The sequence below is a fragment of the Lissotriton helveticus genome, chromosome 7 (genome assembly GCF_964261635.1).
Source record: "Lissotriton helveticus chromosome 7, aLisHel1.1, whole genome shotgun sequence".
In the NCBI taxonomy this organism is placed as follows: Eukaryota; Metazoa; Chordata; class Amphibia; order Caudata; family Salamandridae; genus Lissotriton; species Lissotriton helveticus.
The window spans coordinates 346240716-346266231 of record NC_136068.1 but is presented as its reverse complement, the minus strand read 5'-3'; the positions used below and the strand labels follow the sequence as shown (position 1 = coordinate 346266231).

The 25516-nt window shown below is 47.6% G+C and overlaps 1 long non-coding RNA gene across 1 annotated transcript in view; it reads right to left on the bottom strand.

Moving 5' to 3' along the window:
• Positions 1-588: 588 nt before the first annotated feature.
• LOC144766759 (uncharacterized) overlaps positions 589-25516 on the bottom strand; it is a 450908-nt gene continuing 425980 nt past the window's right edge. The window contains exon 3 of the long non-coding RNA XR_013597912.1: positions 589-672. This is a non-coding gene — a long non-coding RNA (uncharacterized LOC144766759). The remainder of the gene's footprint in view (positions 673-25516) is intronic.

Here is a 25516-nt window from a genome sequence, read left to right as displayed (position 1 = left end):
AGGGATGCGGTCATCATGGTTAAATTCATTGGCAAAGCCAATAGCTCCAAAGGCGAGACATATTGGTTTTGCAAATGCTTGTTTCCACTTCTAACCGAAGACAGTCCTATATCTGACCTTCCTCAGGTATTTTACATACCTTTATTGCTTACCTTTTTGTTTTATTTGCACTATCTGCTTCAAGTAGTGTACCACTCCCAAATGCTTTACATGTAGTTTTTCATTCAGGGGAATAGATCTTTTCCCTCGTCAGCAATATTATACAGCCCCGCCATAATTTTCAGCAAGATCCTATAGAAACAAAACGTGTTCAAGTAAACTCTGTTTATGTAGTATATAATATGGACTATGTGTTGCCCTGAGCACAGCCTTAAGTTAATACACAATTACATTTGTCTGGTGTTGTATAGATCATTGATTACAGTTAAACATTGGTTTAAAAATAGCTATATTTGAACAGATATGGGCTCATATATACGAGAATGATTGATTTATTTTTTTTAAAGAGAAAAGTGCAAAAAAAAAGTTCCAGATTCGAAAAAGTCAGACTTTGAATTCTCAGTTCCAGTCTAGAGGGTAGACTTGATTTGGTGGAGATTAATTACCTCAGGACTCTTTTTTTCGATGAGGCTCATAATCCAAAATAGTTCAGTTGACTTGTCTGGGGAAGCACTGTGAAGAGAAAGTTAATTCTTAGATGTTAATATCTTTTTTAACTAGAAAATATATTCTTGCGTAATAATGTTCAATGATTCATCTTTATAACAAATCTTAAACAATGGTTAAATAGTTATGATTATCAAAAACTGGGTCGTCACGGCCATTCACGTATTTCCCTATGGTGACCACTGGGAACATGCAAAAAACACAGTTGATGGACAGAATGTAGACCAATGTCATACATTCACCCCAGTACAAGGATCTGGGCCTAAATCCATCGTTTTTTTGCACTCCACACCACCCCGGGTTAGACACTGGCTATATGCAAATCAGCTCTGACCCTGTGCCTCATAGGAACAGTCCAGCCCGAACTGGCCAGCCATGTCTTTCCCAGACCGGAGTGGGCTGGGTATGCTCAGACGTGAGCCCCAGGCTCTCCACACCACTGGAGTCTCACCCCCACTGGGAACATGAGCACATATATTTTCATAATCATGCATGGATTATTGCAAGTCCACTACTACTTTTTACCGATGGCCAAATACTTTTGAAATTGTTTTTCTAGTAATAGCACCATAAAAATGGAACAAGTGAGAATTCAGAATTAATTCCGATAATTGCTAAAGTACTTTCCTGAGTGGCCTCGGTCAAAGTAATTGAATAGTTTGTCGATTGCTTACTTTATCCAATTAATCTAACAGGTAATCAGTCATAGTACCTAATGATATTGATGTAGTGCTGCTAGCTTAGAGCTCGTGCTCTCCAAGCAGCCCTCTGGCCTACCATTGCTGTTTAATGTCGATATCGGAATAATGTCACTGCAGTACAATGGGAATGGAATGGAAAGCAGTGCTTTACTGAATGTTAGGAATGCGTCCCACTGCCCCCTGCTTATGGCCGCACTTGTGAGCTGCAGGCACGGGTTGCCTCTGGGTGCTCGACCACTTTCCTCCATTGATGAATTCAATTGCTGTGTTTGTTAACCACCGATGAGCAGGTCTATAGTTTGCTGGATGGTGGGAGAGACAGTCTGCTGGATAATATCAGCCTGGCCGCTATTTTACTTCAAATCACTATTTTTGAAGTCGTAGAGCCCACTATTCAAACCTCAGTGGTGGGAGCTGTAATGTGCCTTTAAAAAGTGAAGTAAGCGGTGTGTAATCTGTGAGGTTAGTACACTCTGCCGTAGAGGTACATATGGAAATGGATACACTCCCACCTTCTCGTCAGTGCTTTGCACTCAATCTGTTAATATGCTTTGTCTGTTTCATTGAGGGCTGGACTGGCAATTGAATGAAGTTCCACTGGCCACTCTGATGTTCTTAGAAAAGTGATACTTGCAGTTCTACTGGGCTAGCATCGACTACCAGTACTGTTTTAGCGTTGGTGTTGAAGTAATGCAGTGTGTGGTCTTTCAGCATTGCAGATTTGATCGTCTTAAGTGCACTATCATGCTTGAGAAACCATTCCCAGTGTGCCGTTGCTTTGGTTAGGTTCCATAGAGGCTGAGATATTATCACTAAGTTTTGTATAAAGCATCCACCATAGTCCTTCATTTGGAAGAAACCCCTCACTTCAGTTATGTTCCTTTGTGCTGGGATTCGGCGTATGTCTTCAGCTTACTGAGGGTCCAGGCTGAGTCCTTGGTTGGACAATATATTCCAGAAGAATATGATCTGCTTTCCGAAAACTCACTTTTTTCTCAGTGTAGTGTCAATCCTGCTTCTTTCATCCTCTGTCTTGTGAAGCCTCTGATTATGTCCTGCAAGGGTTGGTACATAAATAAATATGTGGTCACACACATTGATGGTGCCGCAGAGACCAGTCAACATTTCTTTTACTGAATTCTTGAGTATCTGGCTGACTTAGATCCAAAAACGTAACCTTGTATGGCTTCTTAGACTCACATGCGTAGAAACTTCATCAAGCATCAGCTGGTGGTATCCAGTATTTAATCCTAACTTGAAAACCTTTGTAAATTCACTTAAATCGGCAAGAATATCAACTATAGTTGGGTAAGGTGGCTCTCTCCTGTGATGGCCATATTTGTCAGGCCTTTGTCTATACATATTCATATAACTTCAGGTTGATTGGGTTTTGTCTGAAGTATACAAAAAAAGCGATGGATGGAATGCTTGAATTAATCTCAGCCAGTGGTAATTACTTGCGACCGTATCGCAGTCCATCGTTATTTTGCACACCATACCACCTCAATTATTTATGCAGATAACCTCACGTATGCAAATCAGTCTTGACCCTGGTCCAGTGGGAACAGTACAGCCCGAAATGCCAGGCCAAGAAATCCCTGAACCAGAACATAAGCAACACAAGACCAGTTTCATCAGGAACAGCTTGGTTTCGAGTGGCACATTGTGCACAGGATCCACGTCTGGCATACTCGTCCCACTTTGGGCGTCGCACTGAAATATAGAAAAGGGCTTTCACACCACCACCATGTATGAAACACATGGGTAGACTGTTTGGATATCAGTGCAAGAAGTGCACAAAACGTAACAAGCATTTGCAATGCAATAGGTCTCGCATTTACGTGAGTTTGAGCTAATGGCATTGTAAATGACAATGCCTTTTATTTATGTTTTGGTTTTTAAAACCTAAATAAAAGGCATTGTTATTTACAATGCCAATAGATTAAACTCTTGCAAATGCAAGACATTTTTGCATTCCAACTGCTTGAAGGCATCACTGAGTTGTCCTTTTGTCTTCCATGGCCCCTGAAGAGCTCCCTGTTTGCTACGAGTAAAATAAACAAGCTGGTGGTCACAACTGTGCACACGAGACCCTCCTGCAGTAAGAGAAACTCATTAAAGAAAATAGTGCTTACAGACTAAAGAAGACATTCAGTGTAACAACTGAAGTAAAAGGGCCAGTCCTCATGGGAGGTTGCAAATGAAGACAGGGTGGTACTAATGAGGGACTAACAAGCCTAATAGCGAATCAGAAGCCAGCTTTTGCGAAGGAAAATGAAACAAGCCAATCACAAAATGGGTGGAGAGTGGGTGGGGCTTCAAGTACAAAGTCTAATACAGCATGGCTCGCTGAGCAGCGCATGCGCTGCACAGGCTTGACCTAAAAAGGATGCAAGCATATTTATCTATTTGTGCAGAAAAATGCTCAATCTATTTGCGCACCGCATACGTCTCTAAAGTTGTTGAATTGGTGTGTGGCCAAGATGGCGACCGCGATGGACGCAAGTTCGTGAGGCTCCCGGTCCCGGCCTCAGTTTTGACCCATAAAAAGCTCTTTGAACCCCCCCTCGGACGACGCATTTTAGAGCCCCCGCCACCGCGGCCCCTGAGCTTCGTCAGCCTGAGAGGGGGGACCGCAGCGACAGCCCAGCGTGATACTCTGCTCCCGGCGGTGCGGTCGCTGGCAACACGCCGCGCCTCCAGGGTGAGATGGGCCCGTCGGAAACTGCGCCTGCCACGGCCGTCTGCCGAGAGCGGAGCCAGCGGAGGTGGTGCGGGCCCAGAGCGCCAGAGTCAGCTGCGTAGCCGAAGACATCGGCCCCAGGAAAGGAGGTGAGAGGCCGGGGAGCGCTCCCAACTAGACCGGGCACAGAACGTGGGAGCGCTAAAATCGAGGCCCAGGCTTCGGGGCCTATCCCTGTCGGGGGGGACGATAGTGAACACAGCCGACGCCCTGGGGATGAGAGTGGAGAGTGACCAGAGTTCCCCCTAACCAGCCAGGGCCTGCAAGGGCAGTTCAGGGGCGAGGATGAGAAGACGTCAGGAGAGGGAGCACGGTTGAGAGCAGGGAGCCCCGCGAAACTTGAGGCCCAGGCTTTGCGGCCTACATCTGTGAGACTGGTCGCACACGGTCACTGCGGAGTGAGCATCAGAGGGAATTGCAGCCCAGGCCTCTTGGGTCTACATCCAGGACATGGTGAACGGTGGTGGTCCCCTTGCCTCGGAGCCCAACACAGACTAGCGGGGGAGCCCCCCCCCCGCGCCCGCGGTCACCCGCCGGGACTGGCGCAGACATATAGCGGTGGCAGCTCGGATATTTCTGGAGCGTCCACTGTCGAAGGTCGCGGGGACCCGGCGGGGCAAAGGGGCCCATCCACAGCTGGAGGCAGGGCTTCGGGGCCTACCAGACGGCGCCTCTTTGCAGGGAGACAGTCGGAGTGCTGCAATCGGGAGCGACGCGGGGGCATCGCTGCAGGCCACCAGTGCACACATCATCTGGGAGGTCCCTGCCCAGGAGCAGACACCAGAAGAGTGCAAGTGCCCACTCCCCTCGATGGCCAGGCAGTGAGAAGAGGAAGGGCCTGAGAGTCATCGATTTCCCCGCGGGCCTGCGACAGTCGGGGCCTATCTGACCAGGATCGTGATCTTTCCCAGTCTGGAGAGGTGAGGTGCTGTGTGCCTGTTGCAGTGACGGCTGGCCCACGCCGCGGCGGAGTGCCCAGTGCAACTGAGGACTAGGGGGGCGGCATAGGCTCTCAGGCACAGTCCCACAGCGAGGCCCCTGAGGACATAGTGCTTGGATCGCCATGTCGACGGGGCCGCGCCGAGGTAGCCGCACGATAACGGACATGCTGACGAAAGGGGCCACTAAAGGGGGAAAGAGCCCGTCGAGCGCTGCGGCAGCCAAAGACACCGCGGGGCCGGAAGATGAGGGAGCCACCATAACCAAGGCATTTCTGGAATCCCTGTTCAACTCCCTACGGGAAGATTTCCAAACCTTGAAACAGGATTTGACGGGCGAGTACCGTAAGCTCCGCCGGGATGTTGATGGCTTGGGAGAACGTGTGGCCGCAGTTGAAGATGCTGATCAGACGTGGAGCGAAGAGGTGGAACGCCTGCAGCAGGAAGTGTTACGCTTACAGGAGCAACAGTTGGATCTACAGGCCCACGCGGAGGACCTTGAAAATCGCTCCCGTAGGAACAACATAAGGGTCCGTGGTGTGCCATCTAAAGCAGAAGGGGACAGCGTCACCTCCTATTTGCAGGCCCTGTTCAGGGAGATCCTCGGGGAGGGCAAGGGCTTCACAATCCGCATTGACAGGGCGCACAGAGTGGGATTAGCACGCAGAGCGCCCGCTCCTCCACCGGATATCCTAGCGTTCCTGCCTGACTTTCCATTGAAGGAACGTATAATGAAGGAGGCACGTCAGAAACAGCCTCTCCGCTACCAGGGGCATCCAGTGGCCCTCTATCAGGACCTGTCAGCCATCACCCTGCAGAAAAGGAAGGAATTCGGGGTTGTCACCACGTTCCTACGAGACAAGGGAATCCCATACTCTTGGGGTCACCCCTTCCGACTTGTTTTCAAGTGGAATGACGCCTTACAGCAACTACGATCATTGAAAGACACATGTGGTTTGTTAGGAATCGACATGACTGAGAAATTTGCAGGTAGCGAAGAAGCCGATGGTTCCTCACAAGGGAAATCCCTGCGTTCCTCAGGGGACGGATGGCAATGAGTACGGCGCAGACTGTCCCCTAAGATGGTACACAGACCATACCCGACCATGATGGCACAGGAGCAGGCAGCGGTCATCCACGAGGTGTCTAAGGACACTGCCACAGCTGATTGCTACACGTCCCCATGGGAAAAAGGGGGGGGGGATTTCATTTCTTACGCTTTACTGACATGCAGGTCTGACAGGGGCGGGGTGGGGGCCATTTGGGTCACCAGTGCCACGTCTCCCTCTATTGACTTACACCACGGGCCTGAACGATGTAGTGACTGGTCCGGGACTATTTTGAACAATTGTGGTTCCTCGGTTGGGGTTGGGGAGGGCACAGAAGGGGGTTTCGTTGGGGTTTGGTATGGAATAGTGGGGACAATTGGGGGAGTGGGGGGAGGTTGGGGACTCTTGGGAGGGTTGGGGCCGGGGGGATGGTTGTTTGGGGGGGTACCCCTTGTTCACCTCTTATCTTTTGCTTTCCGTTTTATTCCTTGTATACCATTCAAAGTTACAGACGCCACCCTGATGACCGATGACATACTCCAGACTTAAAGTCCTTTCCCTAAACGTGAGAGGACTCAACAACCCCATTAAGCGCCGGGCGGTTCTGTCCCTTTTAGAGCACTCCTCAGCCGACATTTGCCTCCTCCAAGAGACGCACCTATTGCCCAAGGACCAACACCGACTTAAATCTCGTGCCTTTCCCACACAGCTTTTCTCATCTTCCTCTAAAAAAGTAGCAGGGGTAGCAATACTGGTATCCAAATCATTCACAGGCAAGGTTCTTCAGCGAGAGGCGGAATTAAAGGGGAGATTGTTGGTATACCGCTTCCTAATCACGGGTCTGACATTCATAGAGTTCTCGGTCTATGCACCCAACGAGGAGCAAGAAGCATTTCTCCAGACAGCATTAGCAGCAGCCTCAGCCAACACCGAGCGCCAGCTACTAGTTGGGGGCGACCTTAATTTAGTTTTTCATAACACAGCAGAATGTTCATGCCAAAGGACAGGTCAGGTGGGGGCGCTCTCCAAGTCCGGACACGCTTATCTCCAGGATCTCGGTCTCACCGACCTATGGAGACACCTCCACCCACGCAGCACTGCCTACACTTACCACTCGGGGGCCCACAACTCTCACGCCAGGCTAGACTACTTCCTATGCACCTCCCCATTGGGGACGCAAGTGTAGGAAGTGGCTATCTTGCTGGCCTCGCTATCTGACCACTCTCCGGTGGTGGCCACATTTCTCTTACCGGCGGCACCGACCCCACAACGACATTGGCGCCTCAGGGAAGCACTTCTCCATACCCCCTCAACAGTAGATCGGATTAAAACCGCTATCACACAATTCCTGAGCCACAACAACAATACCGACACCACACGGGCCACTCAGTGGGCAACCCTGAAAGCGGTCCTACGAGGCGAGTTTATATCTATAGCCGCGGCCAACAATAAAGAAAGAGGGCCGAAATTGCGCAACGAGTGTCGGAATTGGAGCAAATGCACCAACGCACGGGGGCGGCACGGGCCTGGCGGCAATTGTGCGCCGAGAGGAAAATGTTGGCCGCTCTAGGCCAGGACGCAGCGGAGTACGCAGCCCTCCGCCTCAAGTGGGCGTACTACACAGGAGGGGACCGCTGCGGACGGCTACTGGCGAGCAAATTACGTGAACAGCGCCAAAGGCAGGGGGTGCAGGCCATACAGGCAGATGGGGGCGGCCTTGTCTCAGACGACGCGGCAATATCGGAGACTTTCGGGAGGTTTTACCAATCCCTCTACACGGGAGACACCCTTGACCTGCAGGCAGGTCAGACTTACCTGCAGGGGGCGCATCTCCCGTCCCTGAACTCGGCCCGAGCAGATTTCCTGGATAGGCCCACAGGCTTAGAGGAAGTGGTGTCGGCAATCTCCCGCCTGAAGCTTGGGAAATCCCGTGGCCCAGATGGTTACCCAGCGATCTTTTATAAGACGTTCTACTATCAGGTGGCCCCCCTCCTGCGAGACCTTTTTAATTCCTTTGATCAGCCTGGCACGATCCCAGCAGAACTTCAGGAGGCATCAATCACGGTCATCCCAAAGCCAGGCAGCGACGTGACCCGTTGCGGTTCGTACCGACCGATCTCGCTATTGAATATCGATTTCAAACTCTACACAGGTATCCTAGCGAGCCGACTCGCCCCCTACATGCAACAGCTGGTAGAGCCGGACCAGGCGGGCTTTATACCCCAGCGACAGACTAGCGACAATACCAGGCGAGTCCTCCACCTCATTGAAGTAGGGTCGCGTACGTGACCAGACTGTATGCTCCTGACAATCGACGCCGAAAAAACGTTCGATAGGGTGCACTGGCCCTACCTGGAACAGGTCCTACATCTTTTTGGCCTAGGGGACGTCCTCTGTACCCGCATTTTGAACTGCTATAGACAACCTAACGCCACGGTGCGCGTCAATGGACATACCTCTGTGGAATTTTAGTTCGTGTACTGAACATCATCTACGCCATCTTGCAGACTCACGTACGAGCATACACGACAGCCATTTTAGGTACCATGGTCTCCCTGTTCACGATCGCCCGTCAGCACACTTCCCTGACCCTTGCAAGCCTTCCCCGCGCACCCTGGCTGCCCCCGCACTCACATGTACAAGTCATGAACCCTCCCCTCCCATGACTCTGTCTCAAGGAATCACACCCCGCGCCTGACCAACACCTCCTTTCCGTCCATGAATACCCCTCCTTTGATGACCCCTTCCTCTGAACCCGACTGCCTGTACGAACCGCTGGTCATCCCTTAGCCCGAGGATACAGTTTATTGCCCATTACTGTATGCACTCGCCTTTCCTGAAAGGAGCCACTATTGATCACGACCTCCCCACCCCCTGAGATTCGATCAGGCGCACACATTCCAAAGGAATCGGCAGAACACTCAGCTGCGTGATAGCCCCCTCCCAATCATATGAGGGGAAAGGGCCCCTACTGTTGTCATGTGTTGGAAGGGGCCGGAACTGGGGGGGTGCCGGTGATGTCGTTCTCATACTTCACAATGTCCCTGTTGTAATAAAGGACGTTCACATGTCTTAAACCAGTGTATAAAAGACCAGGTCTCAAAGAGGTTGAGAGAGCACCTCGAGACGATACCTTGTTGTCCGATCTGATGTGTTCTACTCCGACGGAATAAAACTTGTTTCCTGTCTTCCTGTCTCCAGCGCCTGCCTCTTTATTGAATAACTTCGTATGGTATTAGAGGCGTTTTACGCCGGGCAAATTTAACTTAGGAAACATCTACTGAAATCGCCTGACCATTTTGAATTGATCTTTATCAATTGGCGTCCCAAACGCGGGGCCCATCAGCGACACGTGGATCCAGTGGGAGAGGTCCCGACGACAGAGTGAACAACTGCAACGATCGGGAGAGCTCCTGTCCGATAGACCCTCGTCTGACAGCCGATCATCTGAACTTCACTGATTCCGAGCAGACCTCTCCCGAGTGATCTACGGTCCTGACTGGGAACCACCAGGAGTGCCGCGATAGCAACAAGAGAATAGAGGACAATCGGGCGCTGGAAGCGGAAGACGAGAAACTGTCCATGCGGTCCGGGTAAGGTCGTGACATACGACAAATTGCGAAATTGATTGATTGATTGTTTGAAAATACTAGTATTACTTATTGACTGTTTCTGAGAAATTCTCTATTTGCAAACAAGCACAGAATCGCCATACTCTGTTTAGTCTTTGCAGATAGTGAAGGGTAGGCAACGCAAACCTTTAACACGTCGTGCCTATTTTTCTCCTCATTGATTGATTGATTGAATCGAGCATTGAATTGTTCGAAGTTGGTTCTCTTAAGGATCTTCTCTGCCTGCAAACGGGGAAGAATAGGAATATTCTCTCTCCCTTTGCAGATAGTGAAGGGTAGGCAACGCAAGCCTTTAACACGTCGTGCCTATTTCATTCCTCATTGATTGATTGTTTGTCCAAACATTGACTGTTTGGAATTGGTTCTTTCTGGAGGTATTCTCTGTTTGCAAATAGCGTAGAATAGAATATTCTGTCCAGTCTTTGCAAATAGTGAAAAGATAGGTAGTGCAGGCTTTTGCCCCCCCATTGTAATCCGTCATGCCTATCTTCTCCCCATTGGTTCATAGTTGGGTCAACCCGGACCGCTTATTAGAGATGAACCATCCAGCTCCACTGGAAGGCACCCCTAATAAGGACATGTTTACTAAGCAAGGACTAGTCGCTATAGCTTATAGTAAGTTATGGCATAAATATACAAAAAAGGATCCTAAAAGTCAGTGGCCACTGATAGGTTCTTTTGACGAAAATAAAATAAAAACACTAGAAGCAGCTGTAAAAATAAACAAGGCAACGCCCACTATGCTTGATAGTATTGGCATGTGGCGCAAAGAAGCAGAACATCGCAGGAAAAAAGAGGAAGCGAAAATAGTGAAAGAGTTACGAAAAGCCGCCCATCTGGCCGCAAAAGAACTAGATGAAGAAATAAGAAGAAGAGAGGAAGTTAAACAAACGCAAGAATCAGGACTGGCAGGCCAATGCCCTGTCAGGACCACCTCTGCGCTCTACCCGGAGATGCCCTCCAAACAGCGGGCAAATGACGAGTTACTGCTCGGTCCTCCAATTATCTACATGCCTCCTCCTTATGCTCCCAGCCAGCCTCTAGCACAACACTCACCAGTTCAAAGTGCAGGCGTGGGTGACCCTAGCGCTAGTGCCCCAGCTCTTACGGCCTTCGCACCAGCCGCATTGGTAACAACAGCAGATGAACATGAGACTAGCAGGCACCTAACAGCCAGACCAAATAGGTTGAGCAAAGATGAGCGGGATGGAATCGACAAGATAGCAAAAACATTGGTAGAACGGAAGGAGAGCGAAGAATATACGATGAATATGCACAATTCCCATGCCGGTAGTCACAGACGGCATTTCATTTTGCGGTTCAGCTACCACACCCTGAACGCATATGAGGATAGGTACCAGAATAAGGGTCCTGCAAAACTGACGACTCTATATAGAAGGGTCGATGTTGGAGATGGGACTGAGAGCGATGTGACGGACCTCTTCATGCAAACGCTTGAGGTCTTCCGCCACCTTGCGGAACAGAAACCAGAGGTCAAGATCACAGTCCCTGAGACGATTGAGCCCTCATTAGAAGCAGCCAACACTATGATGCCTATCAGAGAAGCCGCCCCCTATTGGGTTCCCCCAAGAGGTCAGGGAACAAACGATGATATCAACCACGCAGATGCAAAAGGGAGGGTTGTGTACAACTGGGTTTACCAACCATGGGATCGGCAAGATATTTTAACTTTTAGACAAACCCTGCCCGATTTACGAAAGAACCCTACAGCATTTTATACAGAACTAGGCACAGCCTTGGGCTCAACCATAATGACTCTATCGGACATGGATTTGTTTTTCGGGTTGTGTCTGCCGGCTGATGTGTGGAAGCAAATCCGGAAAGCCGACCACACGGATCTGTTCGGACACACCTGGACAAAACTCGATGAACTAGATAGGCAGCAAGAGCCCGGAAATAAACCTGTAAAAGACATACTGGAACTCCCCGACAAAATAGTACAGAAGCTAAAGACGTTGATCCCAGAAAAGAAGGTAGACTGGTCGGTAGTCACGGCTTGTCGTCAGAAACCTCAGGAAGATGTATCAGAATATTTCTCCCGATTTGAAACAGTGTTCTCCGACTACAGTGGCCAAGATATGACCACCGCAACCGGACAACACCTATTCGTGCAAAACTACGTAAAAGGGCTATCGCAAGAGGTCTCCCAAAAGTTACAGACGAGTGAGAGTAGTTGGGGAGCCTCCAAACCTGCAGCTATCCTTCAGATGGCTCAGTATTATGAACACCAAAAGAACGAGAACGAGAGGGCGAATGAGAAAAAGAAAAAGGACTTAAAGGAACGAGTGATGATTGCCCAATTGCATGAAGTGACTACAGGAAGGGAACGATATAGGGGAAACTACCAGTCGAATGCCCCTAGGAATTCGGCCCCTAGAGACCGCAACTCCACACCTGGCGCTCCACGAACCGACCTCGATGAGAACCAGTGTGCATTTTGCAAAGAATTTGGGCATTGGAAGTCTCAATGCCCGGCCCTTCGGGAGATGATTAAAAATAAAGAGACAAGGGACATGACAAATAACTCCAAAACTGGAGGGCAGGGACGAGGGCAGACCCGCGACACCACCAATGACCGATCTGGCAGACCAAACACATTTGACCGCCCCCGACAGAATCAGTGCCAACAATCCGACTGCGACAATGCTCACGACTCTGCATAGGACTGCCAGGGGCAAGGGAGGGATCCAGTCGAGCTCTGTGTTGACCAGCAAGGTCCTTACGTCACTGCTAAGGTCCTGGGTACAAAGTCTCCATTTTTGGTAGACACTGGAGCGACACGTAGTGTATTATCAAAACAACTGATTCCAAGGGCACCCTTGTCTGGCTCACACATTACCTCGATAGGTTTCGATGGAACGCCCTCCACTAATCCCCTGTCTGTACCTATCTCCTTTGACCTAGGAAACAATCCCACTGACACAATATTTCTGCTCTCCTCCAACTCCCCTGACGCCATTATGGGTATTGATTTACTGAAACATTTCCGAGCTACTATTAGGTGTTCCCCGGATGGAGTCCGAGTCATCCTGTACGACAACCCGAGCATGTCCAGACCCTACCCCGCACGACATATGTACACCATAGCAGATGCTGACCTATCCTTGCTCGATACTCTACCCCTGTACCTATGGGCCAGAAACGACTCGGATGTAGGACGAATGATGATCGATCCTGTACACATAACTGTTCGACCAGATGCAATACTCCCGAAACTCCCACAGTACCGGATATCGCCCGAAGGCGAGAAGGCATTGGTAGCGATTATTCAGTCCTTGGTAGATGCAGGAGTGGTAGAGGAAGTGGTTAGTAATGTCTGCAATAGCCCTATCCTACCCATTGTTAAGAAGCAAGGTGAGGGAGATGAGAAAGCGTACCGCTTCATCATCGACCTGCGAGAAGTCAACAAAGTGGTGGTGCCACAGTACCCCGTAGTCTCAGACATCGCCACCATTCTGACTCTCATCCCGTCCACTGCCACCACCTTCACCGTTATTGATCTTAAAAATGCATTTTTCTCTATCCCCATCCATCCAGACAGCCGTTATCTCTTCGGCTTCACTTTAAAAAACCGTTCATACCGATTTTGTAGAGCTCCCCAGGGCTACACTGAAAGTCCCAGCATTTACAGCCAGGCCACAAAAGACAGCTGGACGCCGTCCAGCTACCAGATGGAGTGGTATTGATCCAATATGTTGACGATATCCTTTTGGCGGCCGACACCACTCCACTTGCAATCACAGCCACTATCCAACTCTTGCACTTTCTTGCGGAGAATGGCCACAAAGTCTCCAAAAAGAAACTGCAGTTCTGTCAGCCCCAAGTAACATACCTAGGACACCTCCTGTCCAAAGAAGGGAGGAAACTTACGCCCGACCGAATCCAAACCATCCTAGACACGCCCATTCCAAAAACACAGAAGCAAGTCCGTTCATTAGTGGGCCTTACTTCTTTCTGTCGACAATGGTTACCAAATTTCAGTCTCATTATAAAACCCCTACTTTCCCTGTTGGCCAAAGATGTTCCGTGTCCCACTCCCGTGGACTCCCAAATGCCAAACATCCTTTAAGGAATTGCGGGATGCCCTTTGCTCGGCACCCGTTCTAGGAACACCAGATTACTCCAAGCCCTTCTCCCTCTTCACTCACGAAAGGGAGGGATGCGCATTGTCTGTTCTAACTCAGCCCATCGGCGCCAAACAACGCCCTTGTGCCTACTTCTCTGCCACTCTTGACCCAGTCGCCAGAGCTCTACCTGCCTGCCTTCGAGCAGTAGCCGCTGCTGCTGTCTCTATCCGCCAGAGTGAGGGAATTGTGCTTTCGAACTCTCTCACGGTATTAGTGCCCCATGCAGTTGACACCCTTTTGAACCAGACTAAGACTCAACACCTGACTAGCGCACGACTAACAGGGTACGAATTGACTCTACTTGCACCCCACATCACCCTGAAGAGATGCACGACATTGAATCCTGCTACACTGTTACCCTTGCCCGAAAATGACCCCGATGTGCCCCCTATACACGACTGTGTGACCCTCACGGACGAACAGACTAGGAGTAGAATTGACATCCGAGACATTGCTTTTACAGATCCTGATGGAGAACTATGGGTAGATGGCTCTTGTATCAAACTCCCAGACGGCACCACTTCTGCTGCCTATGCGGTGACGACAGCTCGAACAGTAGTTGAAACAGCTCGCATCACACAACGATCCGCACAGGCAGCAGAACTAATTGCCCTCACACGAGCATGTATCATAGCAGCAGGAACCACGGCAAACATTTATACGGACAGCCAGTACGCCTTCGGGGTGGTTCATCATTTTGGGCTCCTATGGAGGGAAAGGGGATTCCTGACGTCCCACGGTACGCCCATCCTTCACGGAGATTTAGTCTCCGCCCTGATTGAAGCAGTTCTTCTCCCCAAACGATTAGCAGTGATCAAATGCCAGGCACACAAGAAGGTGACAGATTTAGTTGGACAGGGAAACGCACTAGCCGACATCACCGCCCGAACCACAGCTGAGAATAGGACAACGACACGCATGTATGTGACCAGGTCACAAGCAGAAAAATGGACCGACGCTAGGGAAACAATCAGGGACATCCAATCGGCCAGCACACCACACGAACTGACTGAGTGGGCACGGGTGGGTCTAAGGGACGATGAGGACTGCTGGCGGACAAAAGACACAAACAAATGGTTGCTGCCTGATGCATACTTGATCCCCATACTGACAATGGCACACTCCCCTGCACACATAGGCTCTGCCCCTATGATTGAACTCATTTCCAAAGTCTGGCACAACAACAAGATCCCCGACTCGGCTAAACGCCTAGTCCAGCAGTGCCTTATCTGCTTACAACACAACCCCGGGAAAGGAACTGTGGTACCCCGGGGAGGGTTTGGGATCCCCGACCACCCCTTTGAGGTCCTCCAGATGGATTACATCCAATTAGAGAGGTGCCAAGGCTTGAAGTACGTATTGGTCATTGTATGTGCCTTCAGCAAATGGGTGGAAGCCTATCCGACCCGTGATAACACTGCCATGACTACTGCCAAAGTACTACTGAAAGAGTTTTTCCCTCGCTACGGCCTTTGTCGAATTTTATGGAGCGACAATGGCCCCCACTTCGTAGCTGAAGTTATCCAACTAATCCTGAAGGGGTTGGGGGTAAAACAAAGATTCCACGCAGTCTTCCACCCCCAATCTGCTGGCCTGGTTGAACGACACAACGCTACACTGAAACTGAAACTGTCAAAAATAGTGGCCACCACAGGACTTAAATGGCCAGATGCCCTTCCACTGGCATTACTATCGATGCGCTCCACTCCCACTAAGCACCACTTGACCCCCTACGAAGTTGTGTTTGGCCGGCCTATGAACCTCTGGACTGCCCCCAAACCGACCTCCATTCACGACGTCCCCGACGTCCTGCTGTTAGATTATTTATACAAGTTAACTAAAACATTGTCTGTCATTCATCAACAGGTGCAGCAGGCCATCCCCGACGCTTCCAGGGGTCCCGGTCACGATATCCAACCGGGTGACTACGTCCTGATCCGGAACTTTCAACGAGCGAAGAGTCTGGAACCCCGGTGGACGGGCCCCTGGCAAGTACTGATCACCACTCGGACGGCTCTTCGAGTGGAGGGGAAAAAGAACTGGCTACATGCGCACCACTGCAAGAAGGTTTCCTCGACCCTGGCCACGACAGACAACGTCAGCACCCAAGAAGAGCTCCTGAACAAAGACCGACCATCACTGAACTGCTATCCTGTTACCGAGGCACTCGAACTTGCAAAACACTCTGATCCCACTGTGCCATCTCGAGAAGGGTATTTCCTGCGTCGAAAGGAGGGAGCTTCGGCTAAGTAGGCCACTGACTAAGTTAAAAATCTCAGAACGGTGACCCAAAGCAACCAAGGGCTACCCGGAGAGAAGCTAAACAAAGTCTGTGGTTCTGCCCACTACCGAGCACCTTGAAGATGAAGATGATGGAAGCGCCAGATAAGAAGATGATGGAAGCGCCAGATAAGAAGACGTCGGAAGCAACAGGAAATACCCACTACAGGAATCCAAAGACTGACAATTTGCACAAATCAAAGACAATCGCTTTCTTCATTGTCTTCCTCTTTTGCCTCCTCCTCATGACTTCCTTCTGGATCTTGGAGGAAAGCACACCCGCTCACCAAATGTTGCCAACCACTGTCCAGCCAACCACGAAAGAGCACCACCTGATCACCCTTTCACCTCAGCTCCGAGAAAGGCGTAGGGAGTTCTGGAACAATTCCTTCGTACAACTGTTGCACCAGCACAACCTTGCTGCAAATGCCACGAACTGCTGGATCTGTGGGTTGCTCCCACATGCTACCGGACACTCCATCCCCTTCATCCCTTCTCCTTTCTCAGTTCACGGCTCCTGCCTCGCCTGGTTGATCCTCATGCAGGAAAGCCACAAGGACAACGCCACTTCTGGTCAAACGGTGTCACACTTCTACTATGGGTTCTGGCTGAACAAAACAGGAAAACCCTTTTGTCCTGCAATTTCAGGTTCAACCTTCCTTACGAACATCCCTGCCAAAGAAAGGGTCGAAATGCAAGTGCTCCACAATCCAGCCAGACCCACCTTCTCCCACCTGCGGAAACAAACGGCTGCCACCCTGACCGTGGCCCTGTCTGTCATCAATGTCACAGGACTCGTATGCCTCGAAGGACAAGGAACGCAGCTGGTGGGTCACAGTTCTTGTCGCATCACCAAAACATTGGTCTCAGCTGACCCCCCCTCCTTTGTTGCTTCCCCGAATATGTACTTTGTTTGTGGCACCAAAGCTTACACTTGGCTCCCAAGAGGCTGGAGGGGTACGTGCTACATCGCCTTGATTCTTCCTCCCACGTATGTGGCTCCAGCCAACCACCACCGGCAAAGCGCGCCGGAGATGTTGAACAAGCTGACTCCACCGGAGCACAGTTCCTGGATGCAGCAAAGGGACTTGTTCCTCTGTGGGGACCAATGGCAAATAGCCGCGCTATCCGACACCTGACTCAGGCATTAGAAACAACCATTAACATCACCGCTGGCATCCTCGCCAACAACACGGCTGAGCTTCAGGCCGTCCGCCTGGTGGCTCTTCAAAACCGTCTTGTTCTAGATGTGGTTCTGGCCGACCGCGGAGGAGCATGCCGCATCATCGGCTCCAGCTGTTGCACCTACGTGCCAGATAACTCACCTTCGGTCTACAAAGCAATCGAACACCTCCACAGACTGTCCTCAGAGGTTCACCAGGAGCAGGAAGGATGGTCGCTTGGAGGCTGGTTCTGGGACACTTTGAAGAACTGGGGATGGAGATTGTTCACGTTTTTATTGATACCAATCATGATACTGTGTGGGTGTTGCTTAGGTATTCAATGTTTACCATCTTTATGTGCACTCATTTCCAACTGTATGTGCCCAAAGACTTTGAACTTTAAACCTGAGCACATGAGTCCCCTATACGAGATAGAGGTGCGTGGTCTCATGGGGATCGATCCGAACTGACAAGCTGGCGAGACATGTTAAAGGGAGGACTGTGGAATTTTAGTTTGTGTACTGAACATCATCTACGCCATCTTGCAGACTCACGTACGAGCATACACGACAGCCATTTTAGGTACCATGGTCTCCCTGTTCACGATCGCCCGTCAGCACACTTCCCTGACCCTTGCAAGCCTTCCCCGCGCACCCTGGCTGCCCCCGCACTCACATGCACAAGTCATGAACCCTCCCCTCCCATGACTCTGTCTCAAGGAATCACACCCCACGCCTGACCAACACCTCCTTTCCGTCCATGAATACCCCTCCTTTGATGACCCCTTCCTCTGAACCCGACTGCCTGTACGAACCGCTGGTCATCCCTTAGCCCGAGGATACAGTTTATTGCCCATTACTGTATGCACTCGCCTTGCCTGAAAGGAGCCACTATTGATCACGACCTCCCCACCCCCTGAGATTCGATCAGGCGCACACATTCCAAAGGAATCGGCAGAACACTCAGCTGCGTGATAGCCCCCTCCCAATCATATGAGGGGAAAGGGCCCCTACTGTTGTCATGTGTTGGAAGGGGCCGGAACTGGGGGGGTGCCGGTGATGTCGTTCTCATACTTCACAATGTCCCTGTTGTAATAAAGGACGTTCACATGTCTTAAACCAGTGTATAAAAGACCAGGTCTCAAAGAGGTTGAGAGAGCACCTCGAGACGATACCTTGTTGTCCGATCTGATGTGTTCTACTCCGACGGAATAAAACTTGTTTCCTGTCTTCCTGTCTCCAGCGCCTGCCTCTTTATTGAATAACTTCGTATGGTATTAGAGGCGTTTTACGCCGGGCAAATTTAACTTAGGAAACATCTACTGAAATCGCCTGACCATTTTGAATTGATCTTTATCAATTGGCGTCCCAAACGCGGGGCCCATCAGCGACACGTGGATCCAGTGGGAGAGGTCCCGACGACAGAGTGAACAACTGCAACGATCGGGAGAGCTCCTGTCCGATAGACCCTCGTCTGACAGCCGATCATCTGAACTTCACTGATTCCGAGCAGACCTCTCCCGAGTGATCTACGGTCCTGACTGGGAACCACCAGGAGTGCCGCGATAGCAACAAGAGAATAGAGGACAATCGGGCGCTGGAAGCAGAAGACGAGAAACAGTCCATGCAGTCCGGGTAAGGTCGTGACATACAACAAATTGCGAAATTGATTGATTGATTGTTTGAAAATACTAGTATTACTTATTGACTGTTTCTGAGAAATTCTCTATTTGCAAACAAGCACACAATCGCAGAATAGGAAACATCTACTGAAATCGCCTGACCATTTTGAATTGATCTTTATCACCTCCTCTCGCTTCCCGATTGGCAGGGGGACCAGACAGGAATGCCCCCTCTCCCCATTCTGTTTGCCCTCTACATGGAACCGCTGGCGCAGAGGGTCAGGCAGCATGCCCTTATCAAGGTTATTAAGTTCGGAGGAGATACCCACAAAATTAGTCTCTACGCAGACGACATTCTGCTCTCCCTCACCGACCCTGCACAACTCCGGAGCCTGGTGGAATGGCACCAGTTGGAGTCTGGCAAGAACTGGCTTTTCCAAGACCAGACGGTGGCGGGCATACCCCTACAAGGGATTCCCTTTCTCCCCAGGCGCCAACGGCCTCCTAACCTCTACGCATCCCACATCACAGGCACCGTTATGGAAGTGTGGGACCGTGTCGCAACCAAGCACGAACTGTCGTCCTTTCCCTCCCCCCTAACACCGCTATTCGATAACTCCGACTTCACCCCGGGCCTCGACCCGAAAGCATTTGTGTACTGGCGTCGCTCTGCCTGCAAGGCATTGGGGCATCTTTTTAATTTGGAGGGTATTCTTTCCTTTCTCAAAGTCAAAAAAGAAGAATCCCTGGACTACACATACTTTTCTTCACACTCTTAGATTTCATACACAACAGAACCTTAAGAGCAACAGGCTTTTTATATATGTATCAATCCAACACCAAGATATGACGTTTGCCCTCTTTGTATTTTATTAGTTTATGTTTTTTTCCCTTTTAAAATTCAGAAAACTTTCTAAAAAGCATTTTTAAAAACATACATAGTATATCACATTTGAGACAATTGTTCACAATATTTCATAAAACATACAATATTAAAAACAAAATATAAATAAAAACACAGATTTCTTATCACTAAATTATCAAGACTTTACAGTACATAATGAATCACATTAAACAACCCCTTTTAACCTGTAGGTTCAAAAGTTCCTACTAACGTGCTTTACTGACCCAATAGCCTCATATTATTTGCAAAACAGAAATTACAGTATCCAATCTTTTGGTATATCTGCTATTTCGTTGGGCTTTTATTGGATTCTATTTTTCCATGCATCAACGCGTTTCGGTGTTATTTCACTGGTACAGTAACACCTTCTTCAGGACAGCAAAATTTGTGGGGTCATAGATTCTAAAATTCCTTTCTGTATATATGAGACAGTAATGAATAACATTTTAAGAAGAGGATTCTAAAAATTCTCTTTTCCTAGCATTTTAATTTCTAGTTTATGTTTTTAATATAAGAACAATACATGTTTTTATCCTATTATTCCTATCCCTATTGTAGCTTTTTTTTTTTTAATTGTTGCAATATTGTCACAACGGTTTCATATATAACTAAGACTCTTCTCTCCCTCCGTTATATTTTAGTGTTGGGACATACATATCTGAAATCAACCATTCATTCTCATCATTCACTCAAATCCAAATACTCGCCTTAGCTCCAAAAAGAATGAGAGACGATGTTCTTTCAGCCCAGGAATTGATTCTACTCCTTAGGGTTTTTTTATATAGGGTATTCACTTCCTGTCACGTGTGTTACCCTGTAGGATCAATAGATGATATTCATATATCTGATCTTTTGTTTGTCATATATTCTACTTCTGATTTTTAAAGGGATTACCTTTTTTTTAAAAAAGAAAGAAAGAGAAGAAATCTGTAGTTCAGGCTGATATTCCTGTCCCACTTCTCTCTTCAATCTGGTTATTTTTATGGTTGACCTGGAGAATTGGAAACATAATTTTAGTTCTGTTTCTAATATATCCATTGCTTCAATCTTTCTCTCCCTTATATCTTTGTTTTACCTTTGAGCGACATGCCCAGGAACAACACGGCCTTCCTTTCCGTTAATTAATGTTTCCTATGTACTCTTCTTTTTTTCAGCAACTATGCTCTGTTGAAGATATATTACAGCATATCAGATATTTGTCCCAATCTCTAGGTTATAGTGTAGTTTTCTTGGTTAAAAGGATTCTTACCTTAATATGCATTAAAATTTTCACAACGAGGTAAAGCGTCCTATTTCTGTTTTTCACGAACCGGATATGTTCTGTGGGGTAATATTAATAGTATTTCGAATTAGTGATCTCTATCCCCCATGTTATGATACATGTGTTAAGCAGACACACTATATTTTAAACTATATCTGTGCTATATATTTTTGTGTTGGCTTCATACTACAAGGAGAAAACATTTTTTTCCTTCTAGTTGAGACGTATTTCGCAGTTAAACAATAGATATGTACTAGACTGTGCACCCCCTTCCCTTATCAGATCGTTTGCCGTGATTGAGTCGTTCGCAGTTTGAAATTCATTTGTTAGCGTCTAATATACTCTGAGAGTGTGTAGGCACTCGAGGCGGCAGTAGCCTTTCTATTCCCGGGTGCCGCAAACACCCCCTTCCCACACACGATTTATGATGTTTCAACTAACCCGATAGAACGGCGAACCTCGGGGCAGCAGTAGCCTTTTTTTAAAATAAAAAATATGGCCCGAGGATTTCATAGGTTCCACTGGAAGGATTTCAAAACCCATTTAACGATTCTACGTTTCAAACAGTCCACATAAAACGTCAAACCTCGGGGCATCAGTATCCCTTGTTTAAAAAAGATTTTTTTTTTATATATATAAATAAATCAAAGGTTCCTAAAGTAACATTGAGAGAATTTCAATTAGCATTTACCGATTCTACATACTTCTATTAAGGGGGTCTGTCGGGGACACTTACCAGGATTCTTTTCAGTCCGTGCGTCTACCTCGTTTTCTCGTTGTGGTGTCAGTCTACATTTTGCACCCTTTTATCCCGTAAGTAATCATCAATCATAGTACACAGGTGTGCGGTATCTCATTTTCCCACGCATGCGCATATCGTCGTTTTTTCTTTGTTCTGTGGCGCCGCCATCTTGGATTTTCCTTTTATTGTTAATGATTGCTACGAGTTTAACTGGCTTATCTTTGTTTTGGCAAATAAATTAATATTTACTTGTCTATTCCTATCCGTTTGCGTCCGACCTTTGTCTTTTATCTTAGTAAACTACAGAGCGCGTGTGTGCATGCGCACTACGATTCTGTTTACAAGTATTGTGCGGCTAGTCTTTTTTTAAATAGAGACCTTTTCCCGTTTTGCCGTACTTTCATTTTTAAAAACATTTTGAGAACTTGATGTTTAAAGGTCTTTACCGGAATTATTGCCCACCTTAGAGGAAAACAATGTATATGTTCGACAACACTAGAGATATATTGCTATATTCGTTTAATCGGGGAAAACAGTCCCAGAATTAGGTTTCTAAAAAGCGGAGACTTCATGTGGTGACATTATTACACGTTGTTATTATACTCATATATATTTGAAACCTTCCCTCATTTTCCTGTGACTGTGTTTATATTATTGTTTAGGATTCATCACTACTGATCTCTGGTTCTTCATTTAGTTAGTGATCTATTCATATTTCAGATTAGTGTTTTCCAGTCCTCTTTTGAGTTCAAACCAAATTTAATGTTGTTGAACTTGACTATATACCACTGTTCCTGCAGTTTTCGCCTCTTTTTGCTATCGCCCATCCTAGTCAATTCTTTTATTTTCTCCAGAATAACCCACTGTATATCTTCTACATTGTGTCCCTTTTTTCTCCAGTGGTTTACTAGTGGGGCATTTTCTTTGTTTGTTCTTATTGCAGATTTATGTTCTCCTATTCTGAGTCTTAGTTCCCTACCTGTTTCGCCGATATATCCAATGCCACAAGGACAAAGGATCAGGTACACCACATTCTTACTTCTACAGTTATTTAATGTGGTGATCTTATGTTTAACTGAGTTTAAGACAACTTATTTTGTTACCATGCATAGATCACATATGCTACAGGATCCACATTTATGGTTTCCTATAGCTTTTTCTCCTAACATGTTCCTTTGAGTTTCTACATTGTCCTCCCTATAGGTATGAACAAGGCTTGAACGTAGGTTTTTGTTTTTTCTGTAGGCGTACATTGGACGCGGTATACTGATTTCTTTACCATCATTTATAATTTTCCAGTTTCGATTGATGATATTTTTCATCTGATTCACAATACTGGAAAATTGGCTCACCATCACTATTTTGTCCATATCCTTTTTTTTACCTCTCTCCTTCTCCAGCAAACTATCCCTATCGTAGTACCGGGCCCTTTTTAAAGAATGGCCTATTAGTTTCTTCGGATAGCCTCTCTCATGAAATTTTTGTTTCATTTCTTCCGCATGTTTATAGTAGTCATTGATTGTTGTACAATTCCTTCTTAAACGAAGGAATTCGCCAAAAGGTATGCTATCATTTTGGTTCTTTGGGTGGTAGCTATTGTAGTGTAGTACCGTATTACGGGCTGACTCCTTTTTAAAATGCTCCACCATTAGTTGATTACCCTCAGCTTTGATACAGATGTCCAAGAAATTCACTTTAAGGTTACTGTAGGTTGCAGTGAACTTCAGATTCTCATCTCCTAGGTTAATCCAGATTAAGAAATCCTTCAAATCATTTTCCGTTCCTGCTCAGATGAAGAAAATATCATCTATAAATCTGGTCTAATATCTGATGTTTTCAAAATATGGACTAATCTCATTATAGATGTGCTTTTCCTCAAACATACTGACGTAGATGCAGGCTAGACTTGGTGCACATGTTGCACCCATACTGGTGCGCTTGTGCTGGATATATAGTTTTTTTTTTTTTAATCTACTATAAACATGCAGAAGAAATGAAACAAAAGTTTCATGAGAGAGGCTATCCGAAGAAACTAATAAGCCATTCTTTAAAAAGAGCCCGGTACTACGACAGGGATAGTTTGCTGGAGAAGGAGAGAGGTAAAAAAAAGGATATGGACAAAATAGTGATGGTGAGCCAGTTTTCCAGTATTGCGAATCAGATGAAAAATATCATCAATCGAAACTGGAAAATTATAAATGATGGTAAAGAAATCAGTATACCGCGTCCAATGTACGCCTACAGAAAAAACAAAAACCTACGTTCAAGCCTTGTTCATACCTATAGGAAGGACAAGGTAGAAACTCAAAGGAACATGTTAGGAGAAAAAGCTATAGGAAACTAAGCATGGGCGTATTTTGCGGATTCGCAATCTGCGAATTTGCGGATTTGCGGATTTGCGGATTGCGAAAATCCGCAAAATCCGCGAATTCTCGCGGATTTGCGTATTTTTGTGGGGGGGGGGGTTGTTCGCACGGGTTTCTGCAAGTTCGCGAGGGTTTTGTACAATTTCGCAAATTGCGAACTTACTTGTCGGGTCGCCAGTTTTGCGAACTTGTTGTTTCTACGTGCCCAGCCTGTTTGCAAGGCTTTCTTCATCACTGCCACCCTCTGTTACCACTGGCACTCTCTTTGGTCACCCATGCCACCCTCTGGCTCACCCATGTTACCCTCTGTGTCATCACAGCACCCTCTGGTTCACCAGTGTACATTATTGAGGCAAAGCAAAGCACTGCCATCCTGTCAACACTGGCACTCTGGTTCACCCATGCCACCCTCTGGCTGGCACACCCATGCCACCCTCGGTGTCATCACAGCACCCTCTGATTGACCAGTGAGTGTACATTATTGAGGCAAAGCAAAGCACACCTGCTAAGTGCTTTAAGTTTTGCAAACAACAACACCTGCCCTGCCCCAACTGACATTAATGAAGGCTGGCACCTGCTTGTCTGCTCCCTTTCCTTTTTGTTGCAATGTAAACATTTTTTAACAGGATGCAATGGCATACTTGTAACTATTCTGTGACTGTCAGAGCAGGGTCACACAATAGTTGCAAGTAGGCAACCGGATTCTGGAGGGCCCCTTCAGGAAGCACTACAGGGAAATGGTTACAAATGATGAGCTCGAACTTTTGCACCTGCTTGTTGGTTTTGCTTTTGCAAAACTCGTTTTTCGGTAATTTTGCCCTATTCGCGAGGCGCGGCGTCGTGCGAAATTGACCGTGGAAGCCGCGAACTCATGCGAGTTACCACAAGGTTGACTATGGGCGCCGCCATTTTGTTTGCGTGACGTATTTCCGTTTCCGCCCGCTATGTGTAATCTCGCGCGATGAGCGCCTTGCGAATACAAGTTCGCACGAGTTCGCGAGAGAAATCGCGTGCGAACTTACTTACACGCACGTGTTCGGGCGGCCATCTTGTTTTTCATTCATTCCTATGTGTCTGGGCATGGTGTTTCTATCCTCTGTATATCTCTGCCATCCTTTGCTTGGTTTTTTTTTTTTTTGATCTATTAAACTTTTTTTCTATCCCTCTTGTTTTCTAGGTCTATATTTTTGTGTTTTAGTCTACTTTTGTTTACTTTTCATCTACTTTTTTAAACTTTTATTTCCTTCTTTTCTACTCTTATTCTTTTTCATTTTATCTCCTTACCTGCCCAGAACATGGTGA